This window comes from Pteropus alecto, unplaced genomic scaffold, assembly GCF_000325575.1.
Source record: "Pteropus alecto unplaced genomic scaffold, ASM32557v1 scaffold101, whole genome shotgun sequence".
Lineage (NCBI taxonomy): Eukaryota > Metazoa > Chordata > Mammalia > Chiroptera > Pteropodidae > Pteropus > Pteropus alecto.
The window spans coordinates 14,462,788-14,475,504 of record NW_006432945.1 but is presented as its reverse complement, the minus strand read 5'-3'; positions in this window follow the sequence as shown (position 1 = coordinate 14,475,504).

Genomic DNA, 12,717 nt, shown 5'->3' with positions numbered 1-12,717 from the left:
AATCCCAAGACTCTCTGATCTCATCATGCATTGACTCTTTTCCTTTTTCTTGAGAAAGACTGGGCCTATGGTTCTTAGTGGAGAATTGGCATGTCTCTGTCTAGAGCATAAATCAAATCCTTTGCAACAAGGAAAGCAAACACATTCTGATCACTTCCTATTCACTCAGTTGCCAAAGGAGGAATTCATTACCCTAAATAGTACAAGATGGCGAAACACATGACAGCTGACACTGGACGGATAAAGCTCCCAGAGGAGCTTAAATACCACATGTCATGTCAAGCCACATGGGATGGTGCTTGGCAGCAGAGTGAACCATCGGGGGCTGTGGGAGGCAGGCTTTGTAGTGGCAAGAGGATGGGTGACCTTTGATTCCTGTGGGAGGATGTGATTCATTTGTTTGAAAATCTCATGGGCTGGCAGGAAGGTGAGGCCCCTTGCTTGAGGACTAGGTGGGGTGCAGAAGGTCTGGGTGATACAGAAACTGGCCATATGGAGTGTCCTTCCCGCTAAGCATGTCGTCAAGAGCAGGGGACCTCATGGCGAAGCCTTGGGGGTCCTATGAGGCTCAAAGATGTCAGAGCAGCACTAAAATGTAGGTCTTACAATAGGTAATGCTTCCAGTTTCACAATGAGAAGTCCCTTTTCTCTACGAGCCATGCTTACTGGATTTTAAATTTAAGAGGAAAAAATGCAGCTCTCAGTTTGGAATGAGGCGAGAGTATCGTAATTGTATGGCACTACAGCGCATAGTACTTTCCCACGAGAAAACTGAGAGTGGTCAAAATCCGCATGCTCCTTTCAGAATAACCTGGTTACTCGAACAGAGGCTGCTCACTGGTCACAAGTGCTCCTGCTTTGTAATCCACCCTCCAAACGCCAAGAAACTCAGCCAGTGCTGGGGCCCTGAGCCATCAAGATATTTAGGCTCCCATCGTTAGACAGAGCAGAAGAAACAACAGATGTTCCTTAACAATGAATTTCATAGGAAGTGGAGATTAGAATTCTTTTGGCTAGTGCTAGTGTCTTGATTTCATTTTGATCAAAAGACCTAGAGTAGGCCAGAGAAGGAATTATCCCGTGGTAGACAGAATAATGGCCTGTGAGAAGGTTACCTTACACGGCAAAAAGGATTTTGCAGATGTGATGAAGTTAAGGACCTCGAGAGATCATGATGGACTAGCCGGAAGGCCCAATTTAGTCACATGAGTCCTTAAAAGCAGAAGACCTTTCCAGAGAGAAATGTGACTGTGGAGAAATGGTCAGAGAGACATGCAGTGTTGTTAGCTCTGAAGATGGAGGAAGGAGCCGAGAGCCAATGAATGTGGGAAGCCTCTAGAAGCTGGAAGAGGCAAGGCGATGGATCCTCCCCTAGCGGCTCGAGAAGGAGTCCAGTCCTGATGACACTTGGATTTTAGCCTATTGACACGCATGTCAGACTTCCCACCTACAGAACCGTAACGGGTAGGTAATACGTTCGCATTGTGTCGAGCCACTAGGTTTGTGGTAATTCGTTACGGCAGCCGTAGAAACAAATACACATCTCTGATTTGGGCAAGTCCGAGAATAAAAGGCACCTCGCCATGCCCAGCACAGAACGTGAAAAGTCAAAGATGAAAATCTTTCCCTTTCCTTCCGTCTCCCCGTGTACGTCACCACCGTCCTGTTGACGGCTCTCCCTCACTGCTTCCTTACGCTGGCCTCAGCACCTCGGGGTGGAGGCAGCTCCAGCTCGCCTCTGCCTCGATCCCATGTTCCGGGACACCCCCCCCCAGGCCTGCCCGTGCGTTCTGTAGCCCGTCTCCGCCATTCCACTGGTTTGTGTTGAGACTGCTGTAGAGTCCCCTCTCTTATGTCTCTGTTCTTACGTTTGTCCCCTCCTACACCATAACAATTCGAATCGTCCTTCTCTCCTTAGTAGACTGGACAACGTTGGTCTTGATAAGCGATTGGGAAGTTTTCCAGAACCGGGAGTAGTCACTTGCAATTTCAAAATTATGTCAGTGGACTAATCTTTTCACCAGCCCTGCCAACGCCTTTCCTTCTTCCCCTGATGTTATAGATGTTTACAGATATGAAGAGAGAAATATTAAACATTCAAATTATAAAGCTCGAATCGTAAAAACGATGCATTTAGCAGAATAAAATTAGGTCTGTCATTTTAGGAGTTAAACTACTAGAGTCCAATAAATACATTCCAAATAAAGTGGATGATCTGCTATGCCTCGGGGCGGAGGCCCACGCTTGCTGAGACACAGTAGGCAGGAGGGGAAAGTCCAGCCATACAGTGTGGCAGCTCATAAATCTAGCCAATCCCACTGAAACGAGCTTTGAGCCGGAGATGACTATGAAGACATGAGCCCTGGAATTAGTAAAAAAACCTTGACAAGCACATAAAACATTCCATTAGGGTCAAGGTGACCTCAGCTACCCACGTGATATTTGGGTCCATGTACATAATACGTTCATTATTTTTTGCTCTCAATACCTTTTTGCAGAAATGTCTGTGTCACCACGTGTGTGTGCGTGTGTGTGTGTGTGCATGTGTGTGTGTGTGTGTGTGTGTGTGTGAGGAACACATGCTTCTAGAATGTGTTATTTCTTAGTTCTGTTCCTGGGTAATTGGATATTTTCTTGCCTATACTATTTTAGAAGGACATTTGATATCACAAGATAAACCTGGCATGATCTCAATTTTGTATGGGTTAAACTAGATTAGTCATTTTCAAATTAAATTCCAAAAAAACCTCAATGCCTACAGAGGAGGAGAAGAAGAAACAAGTGGACAGATGTCAATGGTTTCACCCGAACTTCAATCGAAATTTGCTTTGAGCTGTTTTCAATTTAGTTTGGGCGCATTTCATTTTAAAAAGCAAAAACCAAAAGAGAACACCTTTCTATTAAAAAGTCTTAAAGCCACTGGACCAGGTAGCAGCCGTGGTGTTAGAGACATAAACCATTTTGGTTGATGATTATATTTTTTTATATTTTTATTATATTTCATAAAATTTCATCTTTCATGGTGACAAGCTTCGCTTTTGCAGAGATCGTTCTGGGTTTCCCTGGTTTCCTTATTATTCAGAATGTTCAACTTACTACAAACAAAACAACAAATTCTTAACAAGATCTTCTTAAGAAAAACCGAACATAAATTTGCTGGATATATTTAGCAATAGTGTTGACAGATAGCATTTGAATCCATTTATGAATATATATAGATGTATATATTAAAGGATTAGTTGCAAAAATCTTTTTTCTCTTGGAACGTAATTGCCACTGATGGTGAAGTGTGTGCAAATGATAATAATAACAATAATAATACAACTTAGCAACCTCTAGTCCCTCCTGCTCCCCCACCCCCACGCACACACACCACCATCACCACTACCTAACAGCATCAGTCTTTCTGGGTCTCCTGTCGTCCACGCTTCCTCTCTTTTCAAGCATTCCCAAGTCTAAGCCAAGAACCTGGTAAACTTGAGGATAGCTTCTCTTTCCTGAAAGTGCCACATCTCCATTTCTGTACCTTTTTTTCTATTTCTATAGGGCCTCCTTCCAACCTCCTTCTCCCAGGGAGCCCAATGCTTTGGGATCTTCTCTTATCCTCTACCAAACCTGCTCTCAGAAAAAGATGGATAAACGCCCTCCAAATTTACGTTACAAAGCCAAATGTTTCCTCCCTCCCAGGGATGGGCCCCCTTTCAACAGGGGCTTCAGAGTCATGAGAACCACCAGTATGGGCTGTCTCTGGAGCAAGGGAGCTCCTGGTCATCGAGCATCTTTGCCACTGGTGCTGGAAAACTCTTGACATAAAAAGGAAAAGGAGGCGGAAAAGCATAGGATGGCGAGGTAGACTAGATATCCTCTGAGGTTTCTTCCAGAACTGATTCAATGGCTCCATGATGAAGCAGAAAATAGGGAAGGTTCTGGAGGAGAAGGGAGGGAAAAGATATGGCTGAGGTGAGTTTTAATGGGATTTTTTAAAAGATTAATAGGGAAATTTTCAAACTCTAGGGATAACCGGGCCTACTAAGATTCTCAATGGAGACCACTGGGCAGAAGACAGCAAAATCTGAATCTCAGCAATCTGACAATACAGGCCACTGAATTCATCTTTTTTCCATTTCACGGTTTTTACCTAGAGATAAACCAAGGTTTCAGACACCTCTGACACCATACGGGATATTTTATTTTTTTTGTTTTTTAAAACCAGTAAGAAAAGCAAAGGATAGCAGAGGTAAAAATGCTGTGTGCACATCTTCGGTAACTTAAGAAGAAGGTACGAGATTATACCATACTTGCCCCTACTTAAGTCATTAAATCACTGCTATGTGCCAAGGCCTGTGATCCATTTATCAATATCTGTGAGCTTATAGGCTAGCAGACAAGAGAGACTATGAAACAAGAATCTGTAATAACATGAACAAGTGTTATGTTAGAGAAGCATCATGCCTTCCTTAATGTAGATTAGAAAGTTTCCTGGAGAAGAAAAAAAAATATTTAAGCTGATGTCAGAAGCATGAGCAGGAATTGAGGCGAGAGTGTTTCAGACAGAAAAGCATGTAAAAGGCCCGGATGGGAGAGAGCATGTGGCCCTTTTACAAAGCAAAAACAAATCCATCACAACGAGAGTATAAATGATGAGAGACAGACAGGAGAGGTGGGTGAGGGCCAAGCATGGAGCGTCTTATAAGCCACATTATGAAATGTGGAGCTTATGCTAATAGCAATGGAAAGCTGTTAGAGGGTGTTTAAGTAAGGATGCGACACCATATAAGTTATAGAAGGATCACTTTGATGACAACCTGAATAGAAGATGGCAGAGTAGCAAACGAGAAGGAAAGAAGGCAAGAAGGGTAAATGCAGTGGGTTGGGAAAGGGTGCATGATCTTTTAGGAAGTAGAGTTAACGAGCCATGATCAGTTAAGTGGGCAAGGAAGAGGGTGGGCGCCAGAGTGAAGGGCTGGTGTCTGACCTGAACAACTGTGTGCAGGACAGGGCTGTTCTGTAAGGTGGGGGGCGTGAGAGGAGTTCGACCCACGTTTGCCAGGGCTGGAAGATGAAGATGTCAGGTCAGTTTGGGACTGAGATGCATTTTGAGATACAAACTGAGATACATTTTAAAGTTTCAGGGGGACATATGAGTGCTGGAGGGTTGATCCCGATATCAAGAAAAAGGCCTCTGTGAGTCTCTGAGGACATCCCTCAGATTATCGAAATACAAGGTTGAGGAAAATAGCCCGAGATAAAATTGTCCACTCCATTTCTCCAAAAAGGCCTACCAAGGGAAAGCTATGCTCTCGGTGTCTTTGGATGGGCTACATGTCCTGTTCCTCGTGATGTCACTCTTGTAGCAATGCCACATCCTGCACACCAAGGGTGGGAGGACACAAGAAAAGGGCAAGGCTCAGCTGGGTTTTAAAGTCAGTGGGAGGCCCTGGGCAGAGCACCCGTGACTGCTGGGAAGTAGCCTGAATCCGCCCACTCATTTCACAATACGCCCCATCCCCCCGTCACCCCGCAGTCTGGCTTGTGCACCTGGACACCAAAGCTTCCTGCCCTTAGCAAGAACACCGACGCTTAGAACCGATGCTTAGTGCAGCATCTTGCTGAGCCTTAGCAAAATGGAATTAATGACAATGCCTGCTTCACAGATTTTTGTGAGGAGTAAGAGACCAGGCATAATTATCCAAGCATAGTGCTTGACACATAGTAAGTACTCAATAAATGGGTGGTGGAGGCAGTGACTGTGGTGGTCATACTGATGACTCGTGGGCATTATATGATCCTGAAACTCTCCAATCATCAAATTATCTAATTGTCCTGTATTTTTAAATTCATGCCAAGTATCCCTAATTGTATTCTAAGCATTTAAAAATCGATAATCCATACATGGCAACTCCCTATTCATCAGTACAGCTGATAAGCCATTCAATATCTAACTAGTCCACGTATACAGCATCTAGGGGCTAAATTGAAAGATTTGTCTGTTTTTCTGATTAGTATGTTATATCTCTTTGTTTTATAAAAATTTTTAAAGGATTTAACTAATCTTGATCAATTTAGCACATTCATAAAACAGATGACATTTCGATTTAACTTTTGATTTGGCTTGATCATCTTGAAACAAACTTCAGCATTAGAGAGAATATGTCCATTGAAAAATTAAAGGGATTACACTAAAATTTAAGAGGGAGACAGAGGCTGAGAGATGGAAATTTTTGTCTTCTACATACAAAACTTTCAGCCGTAGGGTTTTATTCACTTCAGTATTTCCAGTTTCTTCACACAGCTCTCAAAAAATATTTTCGAAGGACGGAAGGGCAAGAGGTAGAGTGAGGTCTGAGCTTTTAAGATCAAATGTCTGCTGAGAGACTCAACTTATGAGAGATCCCAGCAGAAATAATTATTCTGTCACATAACTAGGAAAACTAAAATTATACATGGATAATCTAACACGGGTTTGCAAAGCATCGTCCCTACGTCAGCACCATCCACACCAATGGGCAACTTTTTAGAAATGCAAATTCTGAGGCTCCCCTGAAGACTCACTGAGTCAGAAACTCTGGGGTTGGGGCTGGACGACTTCAACAAACTCTCCAGGTAATTCTGATCACACTCAGATTTTGAAACCACGGAGGAGGAGGGCATCATGGGGATCCATAGACTTTTTAGAGCCGCCGGGTGTTTAAATACTAGATAGATGTTTAGGTCTCGGTCAAAATGCAAGCACCTTTGCTCCCAGAATTCCGCATTCACCCAGCACCCTTCACGTTAACTGCAGATCCGCTGTAGGCGTTTGCCCAACAAAGACATCTGAAGAGGAATATTGTTGTAAAACACAGTGGAAAGAAATGGACGTAATCTATGAAGTCCTCGAGGACAGAGACGAATGTTCACTATTGGACGCCCATTTTCTGTGAGGGCGCCTGGCACGTAGAAGGTTCCCAATACCTGTGTGTCAAATGAATGCAGATATTACACATGGGAAGGATTGACCCAGCTGGCCCCTCAAGATGGTCTAAATGGGAAGTCGATGATAAAGACCTGGGCTTGGGTCCCAGCTCCAGCCCTGTGCGACCTCGCGTTAACTCCTTCGTCGCTCAGCTTGGTTTTCCTTGTATGGACAACAGAGATGATAACAGACTTCACTTCATAGACTTAGTCTGATGGTTAAAAGAAAAACGATATGTAAAGGACAGAGCAACGTGCCTGAGACATAGGAAACTTTCAATTCAAGTGAGCTCTTGTGGTTATTTTTTTTATCATATTTGTTGTTATTACTTTGAAGGACTCAATGCTCGCGAGTAAGACCCCTGCCTTGTTCGAATCTACGCTGTAAGGGCTTACGCCTAGCCCTCATGGCAGCTCTTTTTTCCTGAAAAGGAACACAGGCACCTGCTCTTTATTAAAGTTCTTTCTAGAAGGTAGAGACTTACGATCAGAGGATGAGATAAGTGCCCCATTCCTGGGTGACTCTTGAGTTCGAGGCAGGTTTTAGTTGGCTAACAAGGCCAAATACTTCATGTTTATAGAGGTATCTCTGCCAAAGTACAGACTCATCTGCTTTTTGTGATTGTAAATGGATTACGTAAGGAAGCCATACCTCTCATGATAGAAAAGGAAAATGAGAAGGATGAGAGGGAGGAAAGGGGGAAGAGAAGGAAGAAATCGAAATATTCCTGAAATTCTATCTTAAGATAGCAAGTCCGGTGTTAATAATGATGTTAGAGGAACATCGGCCTCACAGTCTCAAGGCTAGATCGTGGGTCTTTTGATCAATCTTCACACAACTGCCTACAAACCTCATCAGAGATTCGAAGCTCTGGTTTTGTTTTTTGTTTGTTTGTTTGTTTTAAGTTTCTAATGCCTGGGTCCCACCTCCAGAGATTCTGATTAATGGGGCTAAGGGACCGTTTGGGAAAGGTAGTACGACTAGTCTTTCCCTTTCTCTAGTAACCCATGTGGTCATTTCTGACCACAGTTGCCAATAAAAATCGATCAGACCCAGACACTCGCACCAGGATGCTTGTAACCAGGCTCAAAAAGAATAAGTGTACAATAACGGCGTGTCTTTGGGATTGTTTTTTTAGCCTGTGTGCTTAATTTATGTTTTATTTTCAATTTCTTAATAAGTTTACTGCAGGAAAATTTAATTACGTAAGGAAGCAATAGTCCATTAACAATGTAACATCTAAGTTATGAGAATGTTCTCGCTGACCTCTAGGGGGAGCTCATGGCCCCTTCCCCCAACCTCTCTTCCTTCCAGGCCCCAGGAGAAGCATTGTTTAGGTTTAAGGTGAGGCTTTCACTGACTATTTGATATTGGAGGGTGCCCCGCTGCCAAGTTCACAATTGTTAGAACGTGTGTATGATCTATTTTGGATTCCTTTCTTCTTTAGAAACTGAGGGGAAAGAGGGTAAGATCCACACTTGGGTTTTTGTTTGAGAGACAGAAATAGACAGTTTACATTGTTGTAAACTGTCATTAGACATATACGTCATTAGACATATATGTCATTAGACATATATCTCAGAGTAAAAGAAGGTCTTCGTGGGGTTCGTTGGAATGTCTTGGAGTTCTGCATGAGGCTGAGGTCCTAACCTAATGTTTCTCTGCCTGGGTTTACTTCACCTTCATCATCTGTCAGATTTTATTTCTTCCCTCATCCTCCCACTCTGCCCCCCACCCGCACCCCCACCCAGGACCCTCAGAATGAGGGGAGAGTGCTGTGTCAGGATTCAGATAGTGTCCTAACAAACGTTTTAATGGCATCACTGTTCTTACTTGGGTGTTATTTAGAGAGAGAGGGAGAGAGAGGAGGAGGGAGGGAAGATGGAAGGCAGGAAGGAAGGATGGAAGGAAGGGAAAAAAGAAGGAAGAAGAGAAAGACAAAAAGGGAAGAGAGGATAGTTCTTGAAAAGATAAAGAAATTAAGCTAAAAATAGCAAGGATGACTTTTTCAGTTTGAATAATGGCAAGATGGCAATGCCCGACTTTGCCTCCTCGGTTGTCCATCAATATATCTGTGAAGGCTGAAGAAGCACATGAACAGAAAAGTGCTAGCGAAGCAGGAGATTTCATAAAAGGTTTACCAGATTCCGAGCAAAATTATCATAAGCCATTGACTCAGCCTGCAATGACCTCTGACATCAGCTTCCTGGAGTTGGGCCACACGGCACAGGTGAAGGGCACAGTCCTTCACAGGCCTGCCCTCCTTTCAGACACCGGCTCCCAGTGCAGAGGTCCCCCAGCCACCCTCACTTCTGACCGCTGTCTACAGGTTTAGGGATTCCCACCAACCCCTCAGGTTCGATCACTCACGAAAACGATTTGCAGAACTCACAAAATCACGGTATCTGCGATTCAAGTATCATTATAGCAAAAGGATACGAATCAGAACCGCAGAGAGAGATGCTACCGTGAGGTCTGGGAGGGTTCGACCTCTAACACCTTTTGTCCCCTCCCTGCGGAGTCAAGGTGCAGTGTGCCCTCCTCCCACATCGCGGGTGACAATGCACTGAGCACTGCCAACTCAGGAAGCACGCCCAAGCTTTGGTGTCCAGAGTTTGGGTGGAATTTCATCATATTGGCATCTTTGCTGGAATTATGGGTTGAACTCAATTTCCAGTCCCGTGCTCCCCTCTGGAGGTCCGACTTATACCACTGTGGCTGGAAGTCAGCCCTCTGTCAGACGGTGAGCCTTTTAAGCATGGCTGGCCTCCCACCCTAAGTCATCTTACAAGCGCAAACTAGCAAAGGGTCCACCACAGGCCGCTGAGTTACCAGAGCTGGCCGAGAATTACAAAACACTCTCCCGTCTCCCAAGAAATTCCAAAAGTTTGGAGGTTACCTCCTGGGAACCAGGGGCAAAGGCCAGCCAAGTTCTTTCTCTTACAGGTCAGCGGCTTTAAGATGGTGGGGAATATGGCGAGACTAGCGAATTCCACGAGCTTGGGCCCATTGCCACCCTCCACGGGCTGTGGAATGAATCCCCTGATAAGGAAAAACGCTGTGCGGAATGGTATGACGGAGGATGAGGCATTCTGTAAGTTCGCGGATGGGAGTTCAGGCAGAGCATCGCGTTCAGGGAAGGCAGGTGTATATCCAGAGTCAGTGCCTGTTCTAGCAAGAACGAAACGCTGCCCTTGCATGATGGCACTGGTCTGGCGTTGTCAACCTGCTGCCAGGTAGCTAGCTGGTCACCCTGCAGAAGAGTGCCCTACCAGGAACTCTGTATTGACCACTGCATTCAGGCCAGCCTCGGTGAGTGGAAGTCTCCGTTGCTGACCCCATGCATAACCTCCATCTCTCGTTCCTGAGCCAATTAGGCAATGACAGGGGCGGCCGGGGAAAGAAGCTGTGACCCACAGAACAGGCCATCCTATCCACCTGATTGTTACAATCCTCCTCTGAGGTCCCTGTGATGAGCATTCCCATGGGACACAAATATCTCCGTGTCTTACGCCTCAGAGAGGTTCATTCGCATACCTTCCCCCAAATTTCCTTGTCACCAATTTTCTCAGGTCCCTGTGATGAGCATTCCCATGGGACACAAATCTCTCCGTGTCTTACGCCCATTCAGAGAGGTTCATTCGCATACTTTCCCCCAAATTTCCTTGTCACCAATTTTCTTACGTTTCTTCCAAGTCTCTGACCACGTACACAAACCATCAGCCGTCGCCCGTGAATCAGCATAAAACGTCTATCTGACTAAGTAAAGCGAACATACAGGCGCGGCACTTCGAGTTCTGCCCACGGGGAGGGTTCCTCTCCCCCACCAGCCTTCGCTGATGGCCCAGAAACCAGCCGTATGGCTATAGTGTCAGAAATATCCCCTTTCAGGCGGAGCCTGCATACCACACAGAGCCATCTGTGAACCAGGCCTGTCCTCTCTTTGTCATCATAGTTAAGTCCCCGTGAAGCCACAGGTACAGCCTGGGAGACGGAAGGCATTGTAGCGGGAGTGGGGACCGTAGGCATTCGGGCCACTTCTCGATGTAACTTACTCGTGCCTTCAGGGCCTGCCCGGGTCCAATCTCACATATACCACTTCCATTTGATGACTCAACACTGCTGTGCACATCCAAATTTTTGGCTTGGTGGGTCAGATAACACCCAGTTCATGATGGGCAGCTGAGGCCACATGGTAACTCGATGGCCCGTGATTAAACATTCGGTCTCTGCTAAGGCCCAGTGGCAGGCCAAGAGCCGTTCCTCAGAAGGAGAGGAGTTATCTGCAGAGCTTTGTTCCAATGTCTACACTGTAATTTAGTCACAGGTGACTGCCAAAGGCTCCGAACAGACACTTCAAGCCATTGACACTTCAAGCACCACTGGATCTGCTGGATCATATGACCGAACTGGTAGAGCAGCTGGCGCTGCAGCCCAGATCTGCTGCAGAGTCTTCTCTTGTTCTGGGCTCCTCTCAAAACTAGAAGCATTTCAGGGCACTCAGCAAATGGGTTGGAGGAGCACCCCCAAATGAGGAACGTGTTGCTTTCAAAATCCAAAGACGCCCACTAGGCGTTGTGCCTCTTTTGAGCCGCAGGAGGGCCAGACGTGACAACTTATGTCTCACCTTAGAATGGACATCTTAACATGCTCCCCGCCCCTGGACCCCTAAGATTTTCACCACGGTCAAAGGCCCATGACTTTTCGTCAGATTTATTTCCCATCCTCTGATGCTCAAATGTCTTACCAATAAGTCTAGAGTAGTTACTATTTCTCACTCACTTGGTCCAATCAGCATAATGTCATCAATGCGAAAGGCCAGTGTACAGTCTCGTTGAAGGGAAAGGTGATCTAGATACCTGTGAAGTAAATTATGACGTGTGGCAGGAGAGTCGATGTATTTCTGACACCAAATGCCCCATTCCCCTCCCAGCACAGCGCGAATGCCCACAGAGTATCGCCGGCCAGGAAAGCTACGCCGAGCTTCTGATTGGGGTTTCATTATGTAGGCAGGGTTGATTAAATCATGGCCCATGCAGTTGAATTCACTCTCCAGCCCCAACCTCCCCTCCCTAGATGTCAGGATGAGCTCACTGTGACTCAAAGCTCCAACTCTTTTATCATATGGTTGGTCTTTATGATAAGACCGGCCTCTCATCCTGAGTCATTTCCTTAGCATAAACTCTCAGGGCTCACCACAAACGACAAAGACGCTTTCATTACTGGAGAAATTCTAAGGATTTAGAGGCTACTTTCAGGAACCAAGAACAAAGGCCAGCCGGATGGTTCATTGTCGAGGCTTAGACACAGGAACGAGGCTTCCCAGAACGTGGGATTATTACACTTTCTCTTCCATCCAGGAAAACTCTATGGCAGATCAAAGTAGAATGGGGGTCAGCGCTCTAACCTGGCCCCTGGTTTCGTTGACAACATGACGCTTTTAGTAGGTCCGTAGTATTCCAACATCCGGATCTAGCATAACTGACTTAACAATCTTCCTACCGACGGGTGTTTGAATGGTTTTCTGCTTCCTTCTATTTTAGACGCCATTTTGATGTCTGAGGGTACGTATTCTCGAGCTGCTCTGCTCGGGAGACACGAGAGGCCCTGGAGACACAGCGATGTACCAGGACTTTCTGCTCATACACATTATGGGCCACGGTGCAAAACAAACCAACATCAGGTGACAGTAATGCACAATCAGGAGAACTATGGTTTCTTTGGGGACACATGGCAGGAGCATCTAGTCTAGGGTGGTAATT